Raw genomic sequence first — 7655 nt, forward strand, 5'->3', positions numbered from 1 at the left:
TTATCATTGTCATTCGTTTGATTAGCATGATTAATTGACGTTTCATCATAGTATTCATCACTAGAGTTGTCAACAAGTAAATCATCATCCACAAGCAAGTCATCTTCATCACTATTGAAATCAACATACTCAGGATGTGTTACCTTTGGACCTTTGGCCATGAAGCATCTTCCAATTCCTTCATTTGGTGAATCAAATATGTCGTAGGAGTTGGTTGACACAAGTGCTAGACCGGCAACACCTTCATCTTGAGTATGTTCGGAGTCGGAGTGATAGCTTCTCTCGGAGTGATTGTCGGAGTCGGAGCCGGATACCCATTCACCAACATGAGCTTGATGTCTTCGTTTTGTGTAGCTCCTTGATGACTTGTCCTTCCTTTCCGAATCCTTGCTTCTCCGTGAGGGTCTTCGTTCATAACGATCATCTCTACTCCTCCTCTCTCTTGGTGGTGATTCTTCTCTTTTGCTTCTTCTTTTTGGAGAATCTTCTCTTCTTTTGTAGGGTGCCGTACACTCATTGGAGTAGTGTCCAGGCCTCCCACAATTGTAGCAATTGCGCTCTCGACTAGAAGATCTTTTGTCATGATAAGACCTTGACTTGGAGCTTCTTTCTTTGCTTCTACTCTTGTAGAATTTGTTGAAGTTCTTCACCATTAAGCTCAATTCTTCATTGAAGGTTTGTTTCTCACTTGATGATGTGGGGGCTTCACTTGAGGCTTTGTAAGCACCACTTGACTTGTTGTGAAGTTCCTCCTTATCCTTGAGTGACATCTCATGAGCAACAATTCTTCCAATGACTTCCGTTGGCTTGAGATCTTTGTAGTTTGGCATCATTTGGATCAATGTGCACACGGTATCATACTTTCCATCCAATGCTCTTAGGATCTTCTTGATGATGAATCTGTCGGTCATCTCTTCACTCCCTAAGCCGGCAATCTCATTTGTGATAAGTGCAAGCCTAGAGTACATTTCAGCGACACCTTCACCATCCTTCATTTTGAACTTGTCAAGCTGACTTTGGAGCACATCCAACTTGGATTCCTTGACGGATTCGGTACCTTCGTGCATATCAATCAAAGTATCCCAAATTTCCTTTGCATTCTCAAGACGGCTGATTTTGTTGAATTCTTCGGGGCACAATCCGTTGAAGATGATATCACAAGCTTGAGCGTTGTATTGCAGCATCTTCAATTCTTCCGCATTCGCTTCACGGTTCGGTTCTCTCCCATCAAAGAATTCACCTTGCAAGCCAATACAAATAATTGCCCAAACGGCGGGGTTATGTCCGAGAATATGCATTTTCATCTTATGCTTCCAACTAGCAAAATTAGTACCATCAAAGTAAGGACCTCTATGGTGATAATTTCCCTCGCTAGACGCCATACTCTCCTAGGTTGTGAAACCAAGGCTATGACCACCAAAAGCTATGGAAATCAAAGCAAATGGAGACCAAAGCTCTGATACCACTTGTAGGACCTTGAAGTATGTCTAGAGGGGGGGTGATTAGACTACTTGACCAATTAAAAACTTAACCTTTTCCCAATTTTAGAGTTTGGCAGATTTTAGCTATCTTAGGACAAGTCAAGCAATCATCACACAATTCAAGCAAGCATGCAAAGAGTATATAGGCAGCGGAAATTAAAGCATGCAACTTGCAAGAAAGTAAAGGGAAGGGTTTGGAGGATTCAAACGCAATTGGAGACATGGATGTTTTTGGCGTGGTTCTGATAGGTGGTGCCATCGTACATCCACGTTGATGGAGACTTCAACCCACGAAGGGTAACGGTTGCGCGAGTCCACGGAGGGCTCCACCCACGAAGGGTCCACGAAGAAGCAACCTTGTCTATCCCACCATGGCCGTCGCCCACGAAGGACTTGCCTCACTAGCGATAGATCTTCATGAAGTAGGCGATCTCCTTGCCCTTACAAACTCCTTGGTTCAACTCCACAATCTTGTCGGAGGCTCCCAAGTGACACCTAGCCAATCTAGGAGACACCACTCTCCAAGAAGTAACAAATGGTGCGTTGATGATGAACTCCTTGCTCTTGTGCTTCAAATGATAGTCTCCCTAACACTCAACTCTCTCTCATAGGATTTGGATCTGGTGGAAAGAGGATTTGAGTGGAAAGCAACTTGGGAAGGCTAGAGATCAAGATTCATATGGTAGGAATGGAATATCTTGGCCTCAACACATGAGTAGGTGGTTCTCTCTCAGAAATGGTAAGTTGGAAGTGTAGGTTTAGTCTGATGGCTCTCTCCACGAATGAAGAGGAGGTGGAGGGGTATATATAGCCTCCACACAAAATCTAACCGTTACACACAATTTACCAAACTTGGTGGGACCGATTCAACAGACTCGGTCGGACCAATTTAGTAAACCTAGTGACCGTTAGTGATTTTCGGTGGGACTGACATGCAACTCGGTAGGACCGATTCGGTTAGGGTTAGGGCATAACATAATCTTGGTAAGACCGATTACACAAACTCGGTGAAACCGATTTTGGTAATAAGTATTCCAGAGAGTTGGTCAGGTAAACTCGGTGGGACCGATTTGCTCTTTTTGGTGAGACCGAAATGTTACAAAAGGGAAACAGAGAGTTTACATTGCAATCTCGGTGGGACCGATCACTCACTTCAGTTAGACCGAAACGTTACGAAGGGAAACAGAGAGATTACAATCCCATCCCGGTGAGACCGAGATCCCTATCGGTAGGACCAATTTGCTTAGGGTTTGTGGCAGTGTCTATGACTTTTGGAATCGGTGGTGCCGGATTGGAAGAATCGATGTGACCAATTTTGGCTTTGGGTTTAGGTCATTTGTGGATGAGGGAAAGCAGCTGAGGGTTTTGGAGCATATCACAAAGCACATGAAGCAAGAGGCTCATTAAGCAACACCTCATCCCTCCTTGATAGTATTGGCTTTTCCTATAGACTCAATGTGATCTTGGATCACTAAAATATAAAATGAAGAGTCTTGAGCTTTTAAGCTTGAGCCAATCCTTTGTCCTTAGTATTTTGAGGGATCCACTTTCATCATCCATGCCATGCCATTCATTGAGCTTTCATGAAATAATAGTCTTGGAATAGCATTAGCTCAATGAGCTATATGTTGTTATGAATTACCAAAACCACCTAGGGATAGTTGCACTTTCAGATGTACGAGGGTTAACTGGTTCTGGTGCGGCGTGGTTTGGTAGTCGGTGGAGAAGAACAGGAGGTGTGGAGGGGTGGAGGGATGGCCTGGCCGGCAGTGGGGTAGCGCTTCATACCGGAGCATGCTAAGCAAAGCTGCTAGCGGTAGGAGGCAGGAGCATGTGGTCCCGGCGGCGATGGATAAAGAAGACGAGAGATTGAAGATGGATGCCGGTCGTTGGATGTAAATCCAATAGCTAATGATGTCAGAATCATTTGTTGACTAAGTTGACAACGACTTGCGTTGGCTTCGTCCTATTGGCCCACATTTGAGCCTCCAAAAATGTGGCACATAATCAACCCATTTTTTTCAGAATTTACAGTACATTTGATCTTCTTTTTTGAGAATTACAGTCCATTTGCTGGGCTGGGTGAACAAATAATGTAGCGTCCATGCGGCCCATTTTTTTGAACTACATCCCATTTTCACTTTCTCGAAATACACAAATTTGCTGGGCTGGCTCAACAAATAATGTGGCGTCCATGCGGCCCATTTATTTTTTTCCTAAAAAATTACAGTCCATTTGCACTTTCTCAAAATACATGACTTTGCTGGGCTGGTTCTAATTATAATGTAGGGCTGGGCGCATCAATGTTATCAAACAATAAACAGGGGCTGAGCATTTTGTTATAAATATATTTAAATAATAAGTGATTTATTATTACATTGGTCCTTAAATCTTACCAAGCTGTTGTACACAATCACCAGGATTTCCGTTGCCTCAATGTAAACAAATCCAGTATTTTATTGTTAAGAAATTATTTTTATAAGTTAATAAGATGTGGGATATTGTTTTCTCATATATGTAAGTATCTATTAAATATATGATGACAATGACAATAATATATAATAACGTATAAAATAATTTAAATATATATAATATCGTTAGAAGGGAAACATAAGTTGGACATGGCATTCCTATTGTTATATAGAAAAATAGAACAGACCTCTGCGTTCTCTTCAAAAAAAATACATAAGTTGGGATGCCGATGTTTCGGGAAAAATAAAACCTCGGATGGGAGGTCCATAGGCTGGTCGATACATGATGGCCCTCAAGGAAATACAAACCGGCAAGTCGTGGGCTGCGCGTGTTAAAAAAGAAAGCCTAGACGGGGCAACCCACAACCCAGCTGATACTTGCTGGCCCACTGATAATAAATGATACTCCCTCCGTCCGGAAATACTTGTCGGAGAAATGGATGTATCTAGACGCATTTTAGTTCTAGATACATCCATTTTTACCTATTTCTCCGACAAGTATTTTCCTCCGAGGGAGTACCTGCCGGCTCCCCGGCTTCGTTGTAAATTTATCTCCTTTAGTAACTATGTTGAAGCACCTCAAAAAAATGTAACTATGTTGACAAACTCGTGGGCCCAACGTCAGCATAGCATTAGGAGGAAGTATTTTTTCAATGAGGCACTTGCTTGCGTATGGCCATAGACCTGATGGGTCCCGACTGTCCGCCTCTCCACGTATAGTCATCTCCAGATTCCTCTCGTTTGTTCAGCATGTTCACAACGGTAGACAGTAGCGCTGCGGCGAGCGCACAAAGGCGCAGGACAAGAACAGACCACCTGAAGCAGTGCCTTATTTCTACCGAAACTACTGAACTAGCCCAGTGGCCAAGTGACACTACCCGACCGCTGTTCCGCCCGGGTTCGATTCCACCTGATGCAGGGAAAATATCTCCAAATTTTTTGCCTTTGTCATTATTGACATGTGGGTCCCCATTGTCATCTACGCACACCACGTCCAACACTTTCCAAAATTTCGTCCCTCATTTTCTCTGTTTTTCGCACACTCGACATTGTGTGGGCATTTTGAAAATAGCATATCTTTTTGACTGTGCATCATATGAAGATGTGTTATGCTGCATGAATCTTGATCAACATGATGTTAACTGGATGGTAGTTCCATTTTCGACCATGAATAAAACTTCCAACATGATGTTATCCCTGTTTGAAAAGGGCGTGTTAACATAAATGATCTGCCTCTGAAACTTGCAGTTTCTTATCTGAAACTGAAACTGAAACTTGCAGTTTCTGCTCCGAGAATCACATTGTCTGTACTTTTATACTCCTATGAAACTACATGTTTTAAGTGCTAAAAATAGATCTCTAGAATTCATAAAATAATTAATATGCTCAATACTGCAAATCTGAAATTCAGAAGACATTCATATCTGAAACTACTCTCAAAATACAAAACATAAAACACAATTCACAACCTACAAATACTGACAACCCTAAGCTCCTCCTGACAATTCACAACCTGCCCGACTATTGGGATGGGAGGACAGTCCCCGCCTATTCCTCGGTGGCAGACAGCCGTCCCGTGAGACGATGTGAACAGCGAGGGAGAGGATGGCGGGGAAGCGTCATCGAGCCAATTGCTTTTCTCCTCTTGCAGTTGGGTTTGGTCAACGAAGACTCCATCGGCTCGCTCCGGCATGGCACCCTCACAAACGACACCCTGTAGATGCTTGATCCTTCATTCTTTGTTGGATGCTCCATCTGGGATCGATACTCCCACTACCGCTCCCTCACGATCGGATTCGGTGAATATGTTTGCTCCATGGCCCAGAGGAGCAGCTCTATGTACTCCCGCGCGACTCCCTTCGGGAGTATCGCCGCCTTTTCGCTCTGTTGCAGATATTTGGCCATGAATGTGACTGTCGCTGCTAGTTGGTCCTTGTTGTCAAACCAAGACTGTATCTCCAACATCCTAGCTAGCTTCACAGGGTCGCCGTGTGTGATCCTCGCATATCGGTTGTACTCCTCCATCGATCTACTTCTCCACCGCACCTTCACTCACTGGCGGTGGTTTTTGAATGGAAGAGGAGAGGAGTGACTTTGGTTTTGGATTAGAACGGGAGAGGAGCGGTGCTGGTTTTGGATTGGAATAGGAGAGGAGGGGCGGTGGTTTTGAAATGGAAGAGGAGAGGAGCGGCGCTAGATTTAGATTGGAACAGGAGAGGAGCGGCGGTGGTTTAAGAGGAGAGGAGCAGCGCTGGCCTTGGGAGTATTTTTTTGTTTTGTGTATTTTGGGTGAAACTTTGACCACGTACTATATTTGACAAGCAAAATGTGAATGCATGTCACCAAAAATTGTATCGTTTGGTTCATATCTAAATGTACTTTCAAATTATATTATTTTTGCAACATATAACATATATTTTATTTGTGAAAATCCTGGTCAATTATGACCCAGAATAAAAGGGAGACTAGTTAATGTGGGGTCGCTTTCTTAATTGAAGGGTAAACTAATTTTGATTTTGATCCAGTCACAGCGCGCAGGCCCTCTCGTCCAATCCTAAATTGCGGTCGCACGCTCCTCTCCCTCTTCTCCATTGCAAAACCACCTCCTATCCTCTCTATCATCTCCATTCCAAAACCACTGTCTCGCCTCTCCCTCTTCTCCATTGCAAAACCACCCCCTCTCCTCTCCATCTTCTCCATTGCAAAACTACCGTCTCGCCTCTCCCTCTTCTCTATTGCAAGACCACCGTCTCTCCTCCCATCTTCCAAAGCTAGCACCGGACCTCTCAGAAGTACATCTATGGAGAGGATGCAACAGCGAATCGGGCAGATCGCCGGCGGTGACCAGGCAAAGTTAGCCAGGTTGAAGGAGGTCCCTACTTGGTTTGACAATGAGTGGGAGATTTCGAGGATGGTGAGGGCCATGTGGCAATGTATGCAAAAGAGCGAGACGGAGGCAATGAGGGCGGCGATGTACTCCTTGGCAGCAGTCACACCGCAGTCCTTCGAGTTCATCGAGTATCTCCTCTGGGTGATGGAGCAGACAGATTCACCTGAGGCGAATGTAGGCAGAGGTGGTGGGCGTACAAGTCGAAGGTAGAGCGTCCAGAGGATAACGAATCGATCGAGTATGGTGTGTCGTTTGTGAGGGTGCAGAGCCAGCCGGAGCCACAGGAGTATTCGTACTCCCACCTCAAGTGGAGGCCGGATGGCACAACGTCACTTCCTCGCAGTTCTCCATGGTTCCCTCGACGCTCGCCTCGTTTCAACGGCGGCGGTAGGGTTTAAGGTAAGCTTCGCACTAACCTAATCTTCCATCTGCTCATGCTTACAATCAGTGTGACGTCTAATGAAAATCATGCTTACAATCAGTCTCCGAGTACTACGCCAATCACCCTAAAATAGCTCCGGACCTTTGGGTCAAAGTTGTGACACTGTGTACAAATAAAGAAAAATAGATTGGTGCTTCTTTCAGAAAAGAGTACTCCCTAGAAAACTGCCAATATAAGCTACTAGTATTTGGTTAGAGGATTTGCTGCCAAAAAAATCCGTCCATAGAGAGCGCCACACATCCCACTGGTGGTGGTGGATGCCAATGCGTGCATTGAGCATGGTTGGTGTCTGTAATTTTTACTTGGCACACTTTGCACTCTGCATATTTGTCGGTTCCATCCATACATTTGTGCAGTTCCACCGTAATGGA

Source organism: Triticum aestivum, chromosome 5B (genome assembly GCF_018294505.1).
Source record: "Triticum aestivum cultivar Chinese Spring chromosome 5B, IWGSC CS RefSeq v2.1, whole genome shotgun sequence".
Classification (NCBI taxonomy): domain Eukaryota; kingdom Viridiplantae; phylum Streptophyta; class Magnoliopsida; order Poales; family Poaceae; genus Triticum; species Triticum aestivum.